Genomic DNA, 21,388 nt, shown 5'->3' with positions numbered 1-21,388 from the left:
ACAACATTGTTTCATGCTTCTTAGTCTTTCACACAAATCTAGAAAACCCTCATATTGCACACCATACAACTGTACCCCACTGTTCCTATCTAAAACATATTAATTGTCCTTCCATACCCAGCTCAATTGTCATTTCATCCAGTATGTCTCCACTGACTCCTCCCTATCAAATAAAGTAAATCACTTCCCCCTCTGGTACCAATATGCTTTATCATGGTGATTTTTATACTCAGCCACAAGGTACTATAATTCTTTTGTTTACACATCATCCTTCTTACTTGGTTTGAGGGTTTCAACTAACTTATTCCCAAACTTTAACATACAAAATGGCATATAGTAACATAGTAGGCATTTAAGAAATTATTTTTCAATGAATAAAGGAACTAAAAGACAAGTTAAAATATAAGGAACTTGATAAGATTTTTATGATATATGTCTTCTTATACTATAGATAGTATCTATTAGAATAAATATTTTGAAATATTCTATTACCATAGTTGTATTCTTGACTTGTTTTGCTAAACTTCAAAAGAATAAAGGAAAATTCCATAATCAACAATCTTTCAAGACTGGAATTTTTTAAAACTATCCAGAAAACCTAAAACAAAACATAATGAGGAGAATGAACATCAATAGAAAGGAATAAAAATAAATAGGATAAACAGATATTGTTTTGACGGAAAAAAAGGACTCTATTTTTGTCAAATTTTTTTTCAAATTCAGAAATCTTGATTATGATTTCTGTTGCTTTTTTTTCCCTAAATTTCTGCTTTTCTCATTTTGGAACAGAAATAGAAGTCTCCATGTGCCATTTTATGGTTTGAACACTAAACTAGCCTAATTTCTAAAACAAACACAGTGAGCTAAACTTTATATCATGATGTGAATCCTTGCCCAAATGTAACTCTGTTCATCCATCAAAAGTCAGCGTGTAATAAGAAATATTTGGGATATGGGTGTTTATAAGCTTTGCTCTGAGGAGTCCAAGGTTTGATTTTAAACAGGAGACATTTCTTTGATGTTGTAAGTGAAATTGCTCTTGGAGAAAAAGAGGCCGAGGTATTTGTGTCATGAAGACCAAAAGGAGAAAATAGTGTTTAGCACTTGGTAGGTGGTGGATAAATAAAGCCATTAAGTAGGTCTGTTGATTGTGGTTGATTCAACATAGAATAAATGCTCTATATTCCATGAATAATGTTATATATAACAGAATAAACAATCTGTATTAACTCCTTCTGTGAAAAGCTGAGTACTCTGAAAGTATTCTTTACGAGAATGAATTGTTTCATGTAGAAGTATTTTATGTATTATTAAGAATATTTGAGGGTATATAATACGCACACATACTGTTTTGGTTTGCTAAAGCTGCTGGAATGCAATATACAGAGTTGGCTTTTACAGTGGGAATTTAATAACTACAACTTACAGTTCTTAGGACATGAAATTATCCAACTCATCAACAGGATGATACCCAGACTGTCGAGACAGGCTGCTGCCATTTGGGACACCTCTGTCACATCAAAAGGCACATGACCAGCATCTGCTGTCCTTTGCAACCGGGTTTTGTTGCTTTCAGCTTCTGGTTCCAGTGGCTCCCTCTCTCAGCTTCTGTGGGTCCTCTCAGCTTCTCCCGGGCTTTTCTCTATGAACTTCTCTTAATTTCATTTCTCTTAAAGAAATCCAGTAAAAGGATTAAGACCCATCTTAAGGCAACTCTTCAATTGAAATAACCTAATCAAAAGTTTCCATCTATAACAGGTCTGTACACACAAGAATACATTTAAAAAACATGGCTTTTTCTGGGGTACATCACAGTTTTAAACTACCACATATACACATACACAGGAGTTACATATTCATTATGCTAAGGGGAAAATGAGGGTTGAGATATTGTGTCCACAGGAAAATAAAAATGTAGATCCAGGGTTGGACAAAAGAAGTTGGTTGGGGAGATTCTGGAGAAATGGGAAGAAGATACTGGGGGATGGGGCGGGGGGTTGCTCCTGCAGCTAGAACAAATACAACACTTCATGATTTTGCTCAATTGAGAAAGCAAGACTTTGATCATCCCTCACCAACTCTTAACTTGTGCCTGCCTTAAGATGAAGTGGTCTTAATGCCCCTTCCACTTCAGAATTCTCTGATACTCCCTGCAAAGCCCAGACAGTTCCTTCCCCATCAGCTACCTTTGGTCTTCTTTGTTCCCATTTTGGGGAGGATAGGAGTATAAAACAGGATTTAGAGCCCCCAGTCATAATTTTTAATTTCGCTATAAATATCCTTGGAACAAAAATGATCTGCCAGGGAGAAAAGGGAAGGAAACTTCAACAGGAATTGGCATTTAAATTGGCAAGACTGCTTACAGCTTTCCAGAGCTTGGGAAACAAGGTCCAAGAAGAGTCAAATATGGCTTTTACAAAATTCTCAGTTGATCAACTGTAGATCTCCCATAATGTATATATAATTTCCCCTCAGCCTGCACCCAGTTGTTCCATAATTTATTGCCCTTCTTTTGTTCCATAATTTGTTGAAGGCTTCTTTTCTATAACTTATTAAGGGCTTTTATTCCATAATTTGGTGAGGGTTTACTGAATAAGGGCCAGATGCATGCTTTATATGTCATCGCTACTGTTTTGTGAAGAAACTTTTAAATTGAGCTCTTCCATACCTAGGCCAAAGTGTTTATTGAATTATATGTTGCTGTTTTTCAGTGAACTTGGATCAAATATGTTAGAGGCATTTAATTTGTCATCAAGATTCAAGATATTTTCCTTTCTACCATTACACTAGTCAAACCCATCTTGGAAGATTCAGCAAGGTTATAGAAGTTACCACCAGCAGAAAAAAGTGGTAAAATATTTAAAGGCAGAGAACAACTGAGGCTTGATCTGAAGTTTATTTTCAAGGTTTGCAAGCTTACATTTCAGTGCTAAATAGCCTAAGAAGAAAATGGAGACGAAAGAAAGGAGAGAATGAGGGCATGTGTTTTCAATTTTCTTTTTTCCATTCTATTCATTATACCTCTATATAACCTTAATTTTCCATTTCTAGTCACAAATAATCAAGTTGATGAGAAGGAGAGAAAAATGAGACTTAGGAAAACTTAATGACAATTAAAAACTTATTTCAGAGGTATTAAACATGAATTGCATTTGGTCTATGCAAATGTCATTTGGGTTTCTGTAAAGCCAATTGTGTTTAGCTTTAAGAAAACTTTTATTAAAAACTAGAAAATCATTCAACAGTGGAATTCAGCAGTTTTATTGTGTTTCCATATCTAAAAATTATTCTGTTATAAGTGGATTTTCATCCATTTAATTTCTGCACATAAACCATGCTTCCCCATTGAATGATTATTGTTTTATTGGATAATTTTAATACACTACAAGAAAAAAGGTGAAAAAAAATTAATAGAGAAAAGAGCCACACTAATAGGAAGTCAATGTATTACTTAAAAATTTATCTTAAAATGGTTTTCTCAGGGCTATTTAATAAAAGAGGATTCCTGAGTACCTCTTTTCCATCTTTAATTTTCAGTACTTGACTCTATTTCTTATCATTTCCAGGGCTTCAAAACACTCAAATCAAGGCAGCTGTGGCTTTGAGTTGAAATGTCAAAGTAAATTGGTCTGCATCCTGCTGAACTTCCTTTCCTCTCCTTTTAGAATGCCCTTTGACTCCAATCCCCCACAGCTAGAAAAAGAGTTAACCTTCATTCGTATCTTAAAATGATATCTTCTTTGTCGATAATAACAAAGCTACCAGGACTGGGTAGTTTTAGAGAAAGATGCCACAAATGTTATTTCGCAAAGTATACCAAAATATCAATAAATTTGGTGTGTCCTGTCATACAGTCTTTCTAGGACTTTGGAATGATCTTAATATGCTTTAGAAACCTAAAGTACATAAGCTACATCTACCAAGCTTCTTCATCAAACAGAAACTGAGGAAGCCCTAGAGATTGGAAATAAAAAAAAAAAAAGACAACATATATATGCAGGATAATCTGAACAATCACTTTTCACGTATCTTTGTAACTATGTCACGCCTTAAAAAGCCAAGATTAACCTCAACTTCACCTAGTCTAACAACCTCTCAATCACCTCCTCATCTTCCAAGAATTCACTCATCTTATAATAGAAAAGACTTGAGAAAATTGTCCACCTCCAGTATGCAAATAATATTTTCCAATTTAACACTGTAAAAAGATAATCTATGTCATGGAAAATAAAAACATCCAAGGCAGTTGATTAATATTTAAAGACATGCAATAGCATAGAGGAATCTCAGGAATGCAAAATATGTATGTGTTTATTTTCTGTGGGTCCCTCTCAGTTATGCCAGGATATGGTTTTGATAGCTTGCACTTGGAGAGATTCACCTAAGGGATCAAGAACATCTCTGAGACTTCTTCTCTTTTCTAAGTTAAAAATCCTGAATGCTCTGTGGTAACTTCTGTAATAGCATATTATATGCAGAATTGCAAATATGTGTTTATTCAGTCTTTCCCCTTGAAAGCAAGAATAACAATTTTAAAGGATTATAGAAAGGGGAAGTATGTGCAGAAATGGGAACTTTCACTGCTGGGTAGGAACTTTACATTTGTGCAATTGAACAAGATACCATGTTCAAAAGAGAAATTTTTTTGTTTAGTCTGGTTTGCATTTTTTAAAAAAATAACAGTTCTAATAAGGCAAAATCTGTATCCAAAGAAAGCAGCTGAGATTCCTGGGTTTCCTTTTCCTTTTCACGCACATGCAAAAATCTACTTATAAATAGAAAAATCACACCACAATCTTTAATATGAAAAAGTACAAGCAAATTCTCAGAACACAAAACCAGCACATTAATGAAAAATAAATTCTGAAGAAGAAAAAAGTTGATAAAGCCTAGCCCTCATTTATATCCATACCTCAAGTTTGTATTATTGGAGTATTAGGTTTTCTCTTTTACAAACAAGTAAGAAGAAGAAAAAATTGTGTTATGTTTGTAATTCAGACTTTTGAGAACTCGTCCAGAAATGTCCAGAAAACCATGGGTATCCAATTTTACACTTATCTCTGATATCAACCAGCTAGGAATTAGTATTTTTAGCTCATCTTTTTTTACTTTAAAACAATTATGTATGCTGGGTATGTGTAAGAAACACTTGTGAACCTATATAAAATATAGATATATATATCAAATATATCTAGATTTTTTAAATAAATATTTTCATTACAACAATGAAAATTTAAACCTATTAGGTGAAACATGGGAGCAGGGATTTTAAAATAAACTTGGAGTGAAGAATGTCTTTCTAAGTGTGACACAAAATGCAGAAACCAAATATTTTAAAGATTGTTCAGTTCAACAATAAAAAAAAATATCCATCAAGGCCAAGAAAAAATCCTATTAGTGGCAAAATACAAACTGGGTAAAATATCTCCAACTCACATCACAATCTGCCGAGTTTATTGACAGGATTAGGCTGTTAAAGTCAATTTTAAAAAGATCAATAACCCATTTGAAATTTCAACAAAGGACATGAACAACAGTACCAGAAGGAAAACAAAAAAAGCCTCAAATAACTCTTAACCATATGCAACTAGAGATATTTTCCACTTGTCATACTGGCAAAGATCACAAAATTTATTAAAAACAATAAAAATAAAGCTGCTAGCAAGAGAAAAAAAACAAATTTTATACATAATTGTTCTATAAACCCACAATTTCTCTACAAAGAAAAAGTGTGGTAAAACAGGCACTGTCATTCATTACCAGAAAGAGTGTAAATTGAAACAGCCTTGGAGGAGGGTTGTTTAGCAATAGCTTTTCAAATTAAATATGTGCATATACTTTGACCAAGAGAAAACACTTCTACAATTATATCCTCATTTATATTGGTAACTAATATACATAAAAGTTATTCATTTTAGCACTGTTTACAGAATAAAAAGATTGAAAGGAACCTAAATGTCTATAAATAAAGGACTAGTTAAATAAATTGTGGGTGCATGTCTATGCAGTGGAATAATTGACAATGTTTAAATGAACAAGGTGGCTCTGTGAGTACTGCCACATTCAGAAATCAAGGTACAGAATACTGTGGTCATTCTACTATTGTGTTTATAGAGAAAATATATATTTAACTGTTTGTATGTGAATGGAACATGCCCACTAAAACACAAAAGAAACTGGTAGTAGTGATTTTCCCTTGGGATGGGGATTGAGTGGCTATAAAGAAAGAGTGGTAAGATTTACTTCTAACTGTATATGACTTTGAACATTTTGATTTTTATAACAGTTATTCAATTTTTAAAAGTGAGTCAGAATTCTAACAATCAACACCCTACAGCCTGTCTGTGTGTTTTCCAGTTTGTTCTTCAGATATAATCCCTATAAGACAGGAGGGATGACACCCAAGGAAGAGCTGCCCAGCAAATGCCAAATTGGCTTCTTAAAACAGTGATTTTGAGTTACACACACTCTACTGCTATGCTTGCCTGGCTCCATCATTGCCTGGCTCCCTTTCTGCTTTCCTGGCTGAGATGACTTCCAATCATCTTGGCTTCTTGACTCCTTTAAGCAAGCATATCCTGGCACCCTAAGTCAGCTTGCTTGTTTGCTCCATTAACAGCCTCACTCTCATCTGCATCCATGAAAGACACATGCACTTACTCCACCATCACCTTGGGTTTCTAATTTGAGGGTCCAGAACCTTTGACCCAATATCAGCTCAGTTTTCCTACCCACTTCTATGGATTAATTAGGCACATCCATCAGGCAATTCACCCCTTTAATGACTACTCCTGCCTCAGTAGCCTCTCCCCTAGGGATGAATAGCCATTTTTCAGTTCAAAACATACTCCTTCTGATGAGATTCAGAGTCTTAATATAATATTGAGGAAACTGTGGCACTCATTCCCATTCATTCTAGAACTATTTATTGAATGGGTACCATTTGCTAGGCATTATTGCTAGAGGCTAAGAATAAAATGGTGAACAAAAATAACATGGTACCTGCCTTCCTGTGTCATACATTCTAGGGAGAGGGACAATACACATGACATATGAAAGCAAAATAAATAGACAATATAATTTCTGAAGGAAATGTGTAGGGTGATGAGATGCAAAATAATGAGGCTGGAGTGGGTAGGATTACTTCTGATAGGGTGGCCAGGATAAACTTCTTTATGGGTAACTTCTAAACTGATACATGAAGAACGAGGATGATTAAAATATACGAAGAGCCAGGGAAAGAGTGTCAAGCTCATCAGTGGGACCAGAACACAATGAACAAGGAAGTGAAAGGTCAAAAATTTGATTGCTCTTCATCTACCATGGCAAGAAGATGGACTTTGATATAAATAAAATAAAAATCTATTGAAGAATTGTAGGCAGGGAGGTGACTCATACTGATATATAATGTAAAGGATTATTCTGACTGCAGTTTAGACAATGAATGGAAGCTGGTGAAAGAAGAGTTAGAAGTCTTCTGCAATGGTCCAGTTACAAGGGGAAATTGGTTAGGGAGGTAGAAGTGAAAATTAAAGAGAAGTGTGTGATTTTAAAATAATTTTGGAAACTAAAAGAATTTACTAATATTTAGAATACCAGGGGTGAAGATGAAGGAGGACTGTACTTCATGGAAGTTGGCGCTTATGTGGTATGGAAACATTAAGACACAAAAGGGTCCAGGGAGAATCAGACTTTAAGATGCTAGAGTAAATATAATAATAGCTAACAGTTATTGATCACTCACTGTGCACCATGAGCTTTATGTGTACTAACTAACTCAATCCTCCTAACAAGTCCATACATTTCACACTCTTACTAAACTCACTTTTCTGCATTCATTTAATCCTTATACCAACCCTACATGTTTTATACTATTATTAGAATCACTTTTCACATAAAACGAAAACCTTAGCTATATTAATGAATTTGTTCAAATTCATATAATTAATAAAGGAAAGAGCCAGGGTTCAAATTTGGGCAGTCTCTAACTCAGAGGGAGTTGAGGAACAGAGAAATTCACCACGGAGTCAGCTCACCCATGGTCTCTGGCTCACCCACTGGGAAACGGACAGTATCACCAAGGAGAGCACAAGCCCAGGATGGAGCCTGGAATGCTATCATTGTGAGGTCAAGAAGAGGAGCTGGATCCAGAGAAGAAGACTTAGAAAGAAAGATGGGAAAAAAACAGGAGATTTGTTCATCTTGCCACCTTCTCTGATGCCCCGGTGAGTTTGTTCAGAGTGGTCAACTGCATTTAATGTTTCTGGGAGAAGAAAAGAGTAAAGAAAGAAGAAAAGTAAAAGAAAGAAATTTATGAAAAAAAATGTAATCAAATCAAATACACTTGTCATACCTTGGTGGGGGGTGGGGTAGCTAGGGGCAGAATCTCAACTCTGAAGTAAGAGTCAGAAACATGATTATTTTTCAGGTGAAAAACTTCATCTTCAGCATAGATCCAGTAACCACATTTTCCAAAGTATGTTGCTCCTTTGGGGAAATGGAATTGAAAAGTAACCCAGAAAATCTAGAACATAGAACAGCCATCATCATGTAGAGAATAATGAGTGGGAATAACTTGGAGACGCTCCATATATTACCTTTTATTCCCAATTCCTAGAAAAGAAGAGGCCCTCAAAAAGTGTTTCATCCGTTGAGCATATGTTTCAAATAATTTTGAGAGAAACAAAAAACACTATTTTTTAATGTCCCAAGATATGCAAACTTTCCAGTCTCCTAAATTAGACTAGTCTTAAAAGGTTTCCCTTACTTATCTTTGCCCAGGGCTATATCTAAGTTGAATAAAACAAACCTTCGGTCCTGCAAACTCTGCTTTAGCCATAGGGTTTAGATCTTATTTACAGAGCAGAATTCAAACTTTGAAAGAGCATAACTACTACATCATGTAGTAATAAATGTGCAGTTGTTTTTGGCATTTATAAAACTATTAGGTAGACCTGTAAAATTCAGATTTAAAAGGAGAAAATGTTGATTTTTTTAATTCTAATGGCTTAGTTCAAGCTGTGCATTCAACTACACAAGACCATTTCTTTTTTATAAAGAGTTCATTTGGAAACCATAAAGAAACAAGTATAAATTATCACAATCTTCTTTAAATGGAAATTCTGACTTGTTAAGAGAGAGAATGTCACCTAAGTTTTCTTAGGTACGGGAACATTTGCTGATTTTCCACAAAATGTTTTCATTGGAGTAAAAAAGAAGCTTGAATTTTAAACCTGTCTTTTTTTAAGGTGATGGAAAAAAATGTTTAATGCAAGAACACTAAAAATTTTGTAAAAGACTTTCTCCGCCAATATTTAAAAACTTCCCAAGTGTCACCTCCATTTTTGTAAGATTTGGTACCGTTTTTTGTTTTTCTATTTTTGTATGGGGCAAAGGAAATGGCCATATAGAGAAAAAAAAATGATGAAAAGCAATAGACCAAATCTGTGCTTAGCCCATGTCCAGGTCATGGATTGGAGATGGGGGGCCCAAAGGATCCTCTAGAAGCCAGCCCTTATGCAGCCCCTCAATACACCAAATGTACACAAAAGAAGAAAGAGGGAAGAATAAATAGTCATGGCAAAGTAGAAAAATGTATCATTGATACTTTTCCTCAAACGTAATTACTCTAATCCAGCAAAATAAATATATATATATATTTTTCCTCTACCCCCCTCTCTTAGACCCTGAAACATTAAAATAATGAAAAATAGAGGAAGAGACTCCATCTTCAATAATTCAAGGAAATGGCCATGTCATGTTTCCATTGTATGACTTGGTATACACACCTGCCAAGTGGTGAAGGACAATGAATGAAATTTGTACTGCAGACGTGAAGCAGGATAGAGTTCTCTCCCAAAATGTGTATCATGGCCCCATGAGCGATGGCCTTGCCAGGTCATGGGAATTAACAGAGTCGTAGGCTGGCCCTGCAGAACTCTGGAGTAGAGCCAAAGGAGAAACTGACACATCATTCTGTTCCCCACAGATGGGCCTCTAAGCTGAGAAAGATGGGTAGAGGCAAAGCAGATTGGGGAGTGGAGCGGGGATGGGAGGACAACATGGAAAGCATGCAACTTAGAAGGGCTTTGTTATGTGAGTATACCAATCTCTTAAATGGAGCCTCCTATTCCCAGGGTAAAGGAAGCAAAATATTTGATGAGAGGGTGTTGCAACTACCCCTCCAAACAGAAGTTAAGAACTACTTTCATAAATTTTTAAAGTGCATAAAAACGTTTAGTTTTAGAGCTAACCACCCCCAGGAGAACCATCTAACTTGTGAGAGGGACTTGGAGAGTGCTACGTTAGGCCATTAGGATGATACTTTTCTGATAAAAGTGAGTGTGGGAGTAAGAGGAAAGAAAGTAAGGTCCTGGTTGGCCCAGGACTATCCAGATTTCAGAACTGAAAATCCTGCACCCGGGAGACCACTCAGTCCTGAGAAACCAGGATGGTTAGTCACCCACGTAAGGGAGCACAATGCTTCCAAGATTCCTCAGTGAAGGGGATCCTAAAGATGGTGTTCTGCTTTAGATTATAAATGAAAACAGGAAAGAGGAATCAATCAAGGAAATATAGTCTGGGAAGAGATGGGATTGACAGAAGACCAGAAACATCAAGGTTTCAGGAATCTGTAACCATACTGCGACCTTTAACTGAATCACTGGTAGGCAGTTTGGGCCCAAGAAGCCTCATATCTGTAGTAAAATGATGACTCTATGTAAGCAATTTTTAAAATATGATCCTGTTGCTGAAAAGAAGTGCCAGAGACATGAGGAACCAGAAAAGTCTTCAGCTCTCAGATCAGCATCCAGAAAGGATACTGCCAAATTCTTGTGTGGTAGCACGGGAAATTGTAGCAGTGAAAGCAATGACTTTTATTAAAATGTCCAAAAATATTTTGCCTTGTATAACTAATTTTATTATTCTATTAGCTACCTCCCTAAAATTGTCCTCTGGAGATGTATCATCATTAAATAAATAAATTCCTCCTGCTACTCACCCAGTAGGATACTTTATGCAGTGCCAGCAGTTCAGTGCTGTGGAGGGTTCCACAAGAGCTGATGACCACCGTAACAGAAATTAAAAATTCCCTAGAGGGGTTCCACAACAGATTGGAGCTGGCAGAAGGAACAATCAGAGAAGTTGAAGACAACTGAAATCATTCAGTCTGAAGGGCAGAAAAAACAAAACATGGAGAAGAGTGAATAGAGCCTGAGGAGCCTGTGAAACCCATCAAGTTCATCAATATATGCATTGTGGGGCTCCCAGAAGGAGACAAAAGAGAAAGTGGCATAGAGAATATTAGAAAAAATAATGGCCAAAAATGCCAAATTTAATGAAAGACATGATTACACGCATCCAAAATGCTTGATGAACTCCAAACAGGATAAATCCAAATAGTCCCATGCCTCAGTTATAATTAAGCTTGAATGCCATAGGTACATGGAGAATTTGAAAGCTGTGCGAGAGAAGCAACATGTCAAGTACAAGGGCACTTCAATAAGATTAAGTGCTGGTTTTTCATAGGAAATCATGGGCAAGAAGGCAGTAGGATGACATACTTAAAGTGCTAAAAACAAAAAATACCAACTGTCTTTCAAAAATGAGGGAGAAATTGAGACATTCCCTGATAAATAAAAGCTGAGGGATAGTGTCCCTATGAGACTGGCCCTATAAGCTATGCTAAGAGAGCTCTGCAGATTGAAAGGAAAGGGCAATAAACAATAGATCAAATCCATGTGAAGAAATAAAGATCATGGTATCACAATACCACGGATGTGATTAATCCCATTGAATGGTATGCTCAGGAGTAGTTGAGAAGGGAAAGGTTTTATTGTATATATGTTCCTACAATTTAAAAAGAGAGCACAACTACAAAAAAAAAAGTATAATCAAAGGATGGAATGGCAAAATTCAAGATATCAAAGGTAAAACAATTATCATTAAAGGAAGTTCCAGAGTGTTAGCAAGTAAGTGGTTTGCTGAAGTAAAGTGAAAGAAAATGTCCTTTAAAGGAGATGACTGAAAGAATTCAATCCAAGAGGTTGACATGTCCATGTGGACATAAAATGTATGCCCAGAATTATGCCAAAAGGCCCAGTGAGCCATGGAAACTCCACAGGATGTAGAGAACCCATTAAGTTAGTAAATCATGAATCCTCACATGATTTACTACTATTGATGAACAACCCTTATCTATGTGCTGGAGGGGGCGGGGGCAGGGAGACATATTTATACAGAGAATCCAAATGAATCCAAATTTGGGAGTTATTTAGACCTAAATCAGATAACCATATGAAGTATTCAGAAAACTACATGAAATATCACAAAGCTGTAATAATTACTGCAACTCCACTTGTAATATTTCCTGGCTTTGGGATGACTGAGCAAAGACCTCAGAGATAAGAAGCCAAAGAATCATTTAACTGCTTAAATATCAACAAACTTGATCTTGAAATTAAGCCAGTCACTTCAATCACAGGATAAAAGGCAATTTTATTGAAGAAATGATGAAATGATCACCATTTGAACAGCTGACAAGCAAAAGGTAGACTATTGCTTAAGGGACCACCTTTCTTGTGTGTGCAAGCCTGTTGCCCTACCATTGTCAGCATGAGTTGGGGGTGGGAAGAGAACAAATTCACTGTACTTAGACTTGGCTCTCTCAGCTTTTCACCCTGGTCATTACTGGATGTGCAGGTAGCTTCTTTCTTCTCAAGTTTTATATCACTTCCCTTGTTTCATGTAATTCGCTTGTATTTCCATTCAGGCTCTCAGTGTAAACATTAGTGAAAAATTGCTGACAGTCAGAGAGGAATTTTCCAGCAGCTGAGAATCATCGTAACTGTTTTCAGTAAGGTTGTCTTAATGAGAAAAGCAAACATATATTTACCATGTGCCAAGCTCTGTTCTAACTGCTTTTCATGCATGTAGCTAATCCTCATAATAAACCTATAAAGGAGATACTATCTTTATGCCCACTATATAGATTTGGAAACTGAGGCAAGGGAAGGTGAAATAACTTATCCATGATGAAACCTTGATTTAAACCTGGGCATCCTGGCTCCAGAGTCCATGTTCTTAAACACTAAACCAATGGTTTTCAAAAGGAGATCCCCTTACCAGCAGCACCAGCATTCATTATCACCTCGAAACTTGTTAGAAATGCCAATTGCTGTGCTGGACACCCAACTTACTGAATCAGAGATGTAGGAGGTAAGCCTAAGGATTTTGGATTTGACAAGCCCCCCAGGGAATTCTGATGCTGTCTCAAGTTTGAGAGACACTCAAATACACCACCCTGCTCTGAATCTGACATGTGGCATCAAAGCATGCATAAAAGACAAAGACTACGTTGATAAATTCTCTCCTCATATCAGGAGCTCTGAATGACTGTTGTTTCAGAATTTCTAGATTTATTTTTAATCTCAGGATCTGAATTCTACTAATTGGAATGCACTGAAGAAACCCACAACTGATGCTATTTCTTTTTCTGGGTAACGTTAATGGCAGAGCATGTCAGTATATGGGTGGAAAAAGTATACTTCCCCTTTGTCCAGCATTCTTTCCAAACCTGCCCATTTTCAATTTCAATTGTCAGTGATATCACTAACAAACAGTGTGTTTTAAATCACAGGGTCTTGTCCAGGTAGAAAGGCACACAACTTCTTCAAAGTAGCAGCTATACACAGCCAAATCCAACTGGCAGAACATTTGCAGTACAACTCTAGGGGATACTGTGAAGACAACTTCAAATTTTTCATTCCTATCCCTATGAAAAAGTGTCTTTCTATCATTCTCAGAGTTTCAACAATTTCTTTCCAAATCAAATGAAGAGATACGAGTCACTGGCTCTGGCTAGGGTCACATCTTTTTTCAATATTGTTTTTGCTAAAATAATACAGTTGCTGCACAAAAAGACTGGATGGAAATAAACCAGCATGTTAATCAGTGTCTGACTCTGCAAAGTGGGATTATAGAAGTATTTTTTACTTCTTTACACTTTTATATCTCAAATCTTGACCCCTGACCTGGACTCCAGACACAAACACAACTGCATGCTCAACGAATCCATTTAAATGTCTAAGAGGCAACACAAGCGTAACGTAAAACCATGACCCCTTGATAACTACTCCTCACTCCAGGCAAAAACAGCAAAATCCAAAGTCTTTCCTTCAATGGTCCCCATATTATTCAAACAACTAAACAACTCTCTTACAACTACTTTGGCCAAAAAGCTTGTCGTTTCTGAAACTATTCTCTTTTTCTCACAAAAAATATCCAATCTGGCAGGAAATCCAGTTTGGCCAAATGTATCTAGAACGGGGCCAATTCTTACCTATAGCACAGAACCACCCTGATCCAAACCACCACCATCTCTCACCTGGATTATTGCATTTCTCCTTTCTAATCTCCCTGCTTCTGCCCTTGCCCTCTAAATCGATTCTCCACAGGGTCACAGTGGCCCTCTAAAAATACGAGCCAGATTATTTCACTCTATAAAATCAAATCTCAGTTTTTGAAATTTGATTTCACCCTGCTTACAAGCTAATAAATTAGCCAATTATGGTTATGTGGGACCCAGTAGAAGAAGAAAGACTCCTGGGTCAGAGACAAGGGATGTATTATTCCTACCCCAGCTATCAGCATGAGCACCAGCATGTTTGTTTGTTCCCCAAGCCTTCCAAGTCCCATGAGGGCAATGCAAAGGGCCTACATGAATATAGACATATGCAGAGTTTTGTGTCACAGGGGAGGAGCGCTGAGCTTGGGAAGCCTGGCATTTTATGGCAAACACCAAGCAAACCTGCCTTTTGTCCCAGAGGGAGACAGCAACTTGAAGGTTGCCCAGTGCAAGCATGATCCTGGGCAAAGTGTAGCCTTGCATTCTTGGTGTACTTAGCAGCATGAGAAATCCATGGAGGACAGTTTTTCCCAGCAATGGCCTCCCATGGGAATCAGAATAAAAACCAAGGTTCTCAAAAGAGTCTGCAAGGCCCCACATTGTCTGCATCCCTCACCCCAGGTCGTTTTATCTTTACCTCCTATCACTGAACCCGTTGCTCACCCCATGTTAGCCATACCGGCTTCCAGGGTGCTCTTCACACATGCCAGGCATGATTCTCACATGTCTCAAGACTCATGAACTTGTTCTTCCTCTACCAGGGATGCCCTTCTCCCAGATATGGTCGTGATTTGCTCCTTCAACTCCCTTAAGACGTTGCTCAATGTCACCTCCTCAGTGAGGCCTTTCCTGACGTCAGCATTTAAACCACTACCTCCAAAGCCCGGTGCCCTCCATATTCCATATTCCCCTTCCCAGCTCTGCGCCTAGCACCATCTCAATACACACACACACACACACACACACTCATATGCATGTATATGAATATGTACATACATGTAATTGCATTGTTATAATTACTGTATGTCTCTCTTCACCAAAATATTTGCTGCAAGAGGACAGGGACTTTACATATTTTGTTTACCACTGAATCTCCAGTGCCTAAAATAGTATCCCAGCACATAGTTGGTGCTCAAATACTGTTGACTAAGTTAATGCTCATGGATTTTTTCAAATTTTCTAAAGTGCACATTTTTATAACCAAGAAAAATATTGCTTTTGGTATACAAGAATTTTCCTAAATGTAGCAAGTTGTTTATACAAGCAAAGAGCTCAGACTCCACACATGCCCCTCATGGAGATAAGAATAGCTAGTAAAAGTTATAATAGTTAACCTTACGAAGCATTTATTATATGCTGGGCATTTTATAAATTAGCTCATATAATTTTCACAACGCATTATAAAGCATCATCCCTGTTTTACACACAAGAAAACTGGAGCTCAGCTAAGAAATTGTCCAAGATTAAAGAGGTAATAGATAGTAGAACAGAATTATAAACTCAAGCAGCAGAACTACCCTTAGATCTGCATAAGGAGAGCCCCTGACTGAGTTCCTAGGCTTTCCTTAAAAATGTTTTAAGTCTCTTTCAGGTGTCCGGGACCAGTTAGGTTCATCAGTGCTGTCTGGACAAGATGCCTCAAGCCCAGACCAGGAACCAGATGTGTCCCTCATGCTGACAGCTAGATTCCCTAAGGAGTTCAGAACTATACTTACAGGTTCCAGTAGGTTACCCCAGCCCAGGGTTCGAGAACTGTGGCTGGTAAGTGGGACATTCCTGCTGGCCAGCACAGTATTTCTTCACAGTTTTGGGTGAGGTTGAGCATGCCTGACTTTGGGTAACTCTTATCCCACTCCCAGGACAAATTCTAGGCTTTGGGCTTCTTATATTCCAGTCCAGATACTTGTACTTGAGCCACATTTGTGGGTACTTGAATCAGCTCTTGCCTGCCTGTGTCTCAACCATGGAGCTGTCTAGTGCCGTAGTCTGCAGCACTGGAGGATGGTGGGGAATGGAGCAGTGGCTGTCACCCCATGTGCCCCACCACTGGCAATCAGAGTGATCACACCACACCTTCCTCAGGGTCAGTGACCTACATTAGGCAGTCCTCTTAGGTCTGTAGAGACCATTGCTCGGCAATGCCAGCTGACCTTTCTCATGGTTGTCCTCTCTTGCCTCTGGATGATGTAGTGATACTGTCCTCTCCTGGATCCATTTTAATCCATCCAGTGGAGGAATGAAACTTTCTTCTACAAATGGGATGGCTTTTTTTACCCTGCCCTTGTACCTCTCTCATCTATTCTCCTTGATGATGACAGTTTGTGGAAGGCACAGATGCGGTCCATATAAAAAGGGATCATATTATCAGATCACACTAATTATAATCTAGAAGTTAAAGAGGAGACATGGTTGGGTGGTGTGCTTTAGTTTATGCTGTGAAATTCCAATCAGGAAATCTAACAGCAGAAAATTAATTCTATTCACATTTCTTTGGATATTCTGGGTAAGTCTTGTATTTGTGGGCATCACACATATGTGACTTTGAACAAAGCACAGTAATACCTTTGAGAGAGGCACTGGAAGCCATATTCACAGGGGACAGAGTCATGAGTAATGGTATATCCAGCAATTAAATAAGTGGTATTAGGAAACCACAAAAGCAAGGTGACCTCTATGGCTTCAGTGAAAACTGGTTTCAAAGGTCCATGGCCGTATGAGTGAGAAATGCATTGCTACAAGCAGGATGAAGAGATAGTTCCCAGAACAGAATTGGAAAAAATGGTGCCTGGACACTGCAGAAATTCTTCTTGGACCAACTGTTTTTTGTTTTTGTTTGTGTTTTGTTTTGTTGTTGCTTTTTTTTTTTTGCTTGTTTGTGTTTTTGATATCCAAATAAAATATTGACACAATCTAGCCATCCTCCTTATTTTCATTAGTTATCCTTCTCTAATATATTTGGGGGGGAGGAAGACACTTAATCTTGGCATGTGTTTCATCCTATTTCCCTATTGGGATTTTTACAATATTAAATAGCAATATTGCTATTTTCTTCCACTTGGTATGATCCTCTGCAAACCCTACTCCCAAGCACAGATATCCAGCAGTTTATCTTTCTTGAGACCAGTTGGGCAAACCTGTCAATTCTTCCCCAAATTACTTCCATTTTCCTTTTTCCTGCACTGTTTAGCAACTTTTCTTTTACTTTCTCCTTCTGCAAATAAAAGGTTGAAACACAAATTCCATTATTCTTTATAACATGCTTCTCAAAGTGTAATCTTCAAACTACCTTTACAAAAATCACTGGGAGGATTTTAAAAATGCAGGTTCCTAGCTACCCCCTCCCCATCACCACCACCCCCCTTTTGGATTAAGGCTTAGGGCCAATCATACCAACTCAGACTGATTCTTATGCATGCTAAAGCTTGAAACCATCAATTTAACCAAAAGCAAAGGAAAAAGAAAACAGGCAGAGAACTATATAACACAAACAGTGAACCCTAATGTAAACTGCAGTCTATAGTTAATAATATCATAATATTCTTCCATGAATTGTAACAAAGATGGCATGCTAAGGCAAAACATTCATAACAGGGAAAACTGTGTGTGTTCCTGGCAGGTAGTATATGGGAACTCTGTATTTTCTGCATGATTTTTCAGTAAACCTACAACTGCTCTAATAAAAAGAAATTTTTTTTAAAGAAAACAAGCAAAGCAAAGCTCACCAACAGTACCAAACTTCATGGTATATAGAACCAAGTATAAAAGGCACCACAACTATCCACTGCTGCTCGAGCTGATGATACAAGGTCAGCCACTGAATATAATTTTGCATGTGTGCTACAATGTTACAATATGAAGTACTGTGTCCATACTTGTTCACATATTGCTCTTTTGTTGTTCAATTCCTACCTTTTCCTTAATCAGACTCGGCAGCAAAGCTTTTCCTGACTCGTCCTGCCTTTCTTTTCAGAGGCTTGCTCACCCTGGGGTTCACACTTGGTTCACTTTTCTGCTCCGTTATAGCAACAACCACATTGTGCCTTCATGAAACTGTCTCCTCCTTCAAACTGTGAGGCTCCTGAGAGCCGAGATAGATTTATATCTCCAACAATTTATCACCAAGCTTGACCCATAGTAAGTGCTCAATAAATATTGTTGAATTAATGAATGAGCAAGAAAATCATGAAGCACAGATTTGAAGTGACTTTGCAAAGTTTTAAATGAAGCACTTAAAATCATCAGAGTGCTGTCTCAAAACAAAAAGAAATGTTATCTGAATCTACCCCCAAGTTTTATTGATTTACTTATTAAAAACATGTACTGGGTACAAAGTCAAAGGAGTTTTAAATGCAGGTGAGATCATCCTTCAAAACCCTTTGGAAGTAACAACTGACAATGAGGAGATGGTGAAATGTTGTGACTTTATAAATAAGACAAAAAATAGATGCTTGATGTAATTCAGTCTTTTGGTTCTTCACTCTTTCAAGAGCTAGCCATATTTGGCATTTAAATTATACTTTGACCTCTCCTCTTCCAACCTGTTCAATTTTGCTATTCATGGAACATCCCAGTTTACTACCTCAAAGAAATATTAATAGGAGCAGGATCCCTCTGCTGAGGGTACTTTAGGTCAGACCATAGGCAGACCAATTGTCTGTAGAAATCAAAGGAATGATGGCAGCAGCTGGAGGCATAGGTAACCAAGGAAAATAATTTGATCCTCCTGTGACTTTTCCCCGGCTGAGAACTGCTGTTATAGATTCCTGTCTCCTCCCTCTACCATTGGCTCTTTTCTCGCCTCAAGTACTGTCTCTTCCCACATCCCACCATAGCAGCCGTCTTCAGTGGAAAACAATTTTGCATTTAGGTGTAAAAATGAAGATGTCCTTTTTAAAAAAAAATTTTTTTATTGACAAAACCGCATACAAACACAAACATTCTTAACATATAAATTTTCCATACTTGTTGTAGAATCAATGGCTCGCGATATTATCCAGTAGTTGTATATTCATCAGCATGATTGTTTCTTAGAATATCTGTTTGCATCACTCCCCAAAAAGAAATAAAAAGAAAAAACTCATACATACCATACCACTTACCCCTCCCTCTCACTGACCACTAGTGTTTCCATCTACCTAATATATTTTAAACTTTGTTCCCCATATTATTGTTTTTTATCCATATTTTTTACTCATCTGTCCACACCCTAAATAAAAGGAACATCAGACACAAGGTTTTCACAATCACACAGTCACATTGTAAATGTTGTATCTTTATACAATCACCTTCAAGAAACAAGGCTAATGAAGCACAGCTCTACAGTTTCAGGTACTTCCCTTTACCCATTCAAATATACCTTAAGCTGAAAAACAGTATCTATATAATGTAAGAATAACCTCCAGGATAACCTCTCAACTCTGAAATTTCTCAGCCACTGACACTTCATTTTTTCTCATTTCTCTCTTCCTCCTTTTGGTCAAGAAGGTTTTCTCAATCCCTTGATGCTAGGTCCCAGCTCATTCTAAGATTTCTGTCCCATGTTGCCAGGGAGATTCACACCCCTGGGAGTCATGTCCCACATAGGAGGGGAAGGCAGTGTGCTCCCTTGCTGTGTTGGCTTAGAGAGAGAGGCCACATCTGAGCAACAAAAGAGCTTCTCCGTGGGTGACTCTTAGGCCTAATTTTAAGTAGGCTTAGACTATCCTTGGCAGGAATAAGATTCACAGAGGTGAACCCCAAGACTGGGAACTTGGCCTATTGATTTGGTTGTCCCTACTGCTTACAAATGGGGAAGTTGAATCTTTCCCCCTTTTGCCCCATTTCCCTAAGGGGACCTTGCAATACTTCTTTATTCACTGTCCAAATAACTCTGGGATTTATTGGGATATCACACTAACCTGGACAAATCAACAAAATATCATGCCCTATTCAAGATTCCTTGTACTTATGGTGTTCAACTACACTGACCATACAAGTTAAATTAGGAAATGCGCACCCAAAATATAAATTTTGCGCCAAATAAACATCTCTCCCTTTAGTTTTACGCAGAAGTTTAAGTTTTAAGATATGGATGCTATGATCCTTCACCCAATCTTCTGATAAACCTTAGTCCTATACAAATCAGCTTCATTCATATCTCTACTCAATATTTGATCACGTTTTCAACTTTTTAAACCATTCCTGTGTGGAATACTGCTGACTTTTATAGCTTCAGCACTCTGACTCTTGAGTCTCAAGTGTCACATAAAAACCCAAAATTTCTGGGAAAGACCAAGTTATATACAAGCAGCTCAGTATCTCAGAATTGAGAATTAACAATTACACCTCCTGAATACATGTGACTGCCATAAAAGCTTATAATCTAGGACCCTTTACAATAAGCCCCAAACTGATAACCCATGCTCTTGACTTCAGTTCACTGAGTTTTTATATTGGATAATATTTGTCTTTTTGTTCCTGACATTTCATTCAACATGCAGTTCTTAAGGTTCATTCATCCAATTGCATGCCTCACAACTTGTGGCAGCTCAATAGTCCATTGTATGTATACACCACAGTTCCCCCTTCCATTCCTCAGCCATTGTACCCTTAAGCCACCTCCTTCAAGGTTTTAACCTGAATTTGCTCTGGGAATCAAACCTGGGTGTCTGGCATGGCAGGTGAGAATTCTGCCACTGAGCCACCATTGCACTGCCTTCCTTCAAAGTTTTAATTCTTTTTCTTTAATTGAAATTGTGGTTCATGATTACAGTTGCCATAAACACCAGTGTGCAAATGTTCATTTCTGTACCTGTACTCAGTTCCTCCACATATGCACTGAGCAGAGATTTCAGGATCATATGGCAAACTGAAGATGTCCCTTTATATAAAACATCTCATAAATGTTAGGGGAAAAAATAACTAAATAAAAAGAACACATGCACAAAAACATAAACTGGAGTCTTTTTCCATGCAGAATTTAATGCTCTCTGAATCTTCTTC

General features: G+C 37.6%; 2 long non-coding RNA genes across 4 annotated transcripts in view; one reads left to right on the top strand and one right to left on the bottom strand.

Annotated features, from left to right (window-relative positions):
* Nucleotides 1-491: 491 nt before the first annotated feature.
* On the bottom strand, nt 492-8,138 carry LOC143682396 (uncharacterized). Of its 2 annotated transcripts, XR_013175113.1 has the most exons (4): nt 8,037-8,138; nt 3,514-3,693; nt 1,427-1,669; nt 492-598 (listed from the first exon to the last, which is right to left on the bottom strand). It is a non-coding gene; the product is annotated as an uncharacterized LOC143682396 (long non-coding RNA). The 2 variants fall into 2 exon arrangements; XR_013175114.1 differs by lacking the exon at nt 3,514-3,693 and having other exon boundaries at nt 8,037-8,085.
* Nucleotides 8,128-21,388, top strand: part of LOC143682395 (uncharacterized) — a 63,705-nt gene continuing 50,444 nt past the window's right edge. Inside the window, exons 1-3 of one of the 2 annotated variants that reach the window (XR_013175112.1) lie at nt 8,128-8,225; nt 9,989-10,095; nt 13,640-13,936. This is a non-coding gene — a long non-coding RNA (uncharacterized LOC143682395). Of the gene's footprint in view, nt 8,226-9,988; nt 10,096-13,639; nt 13,937-21,388 lie in introns of those variants that run through there. The other variant, XR_013175111.1, reaches the window with a different exon arrangement.

The sequence above is a fragment of the Tamandua tetradactyla genome, chromosome 5, assembly GCF_023851605.1.
Source record: "Tamandua tetradactyla isolate mTamTet1 chromosome 5, mTamTet1.pri, whole genome shotgun sequence".
In the NCBI taxonomy this organism is placed as follows: domain Eukaryota; kingdom Metazoa; phylum Chordata; class Mammalia; order Pilosa; family Myrmecophagidae; genus Tamandua; species Tamandua tetradactyla.
Note: the sequence above shows the minus strand (reverse complement) of the source record. Positions and strands in the feature narration are given on the sequence as shown.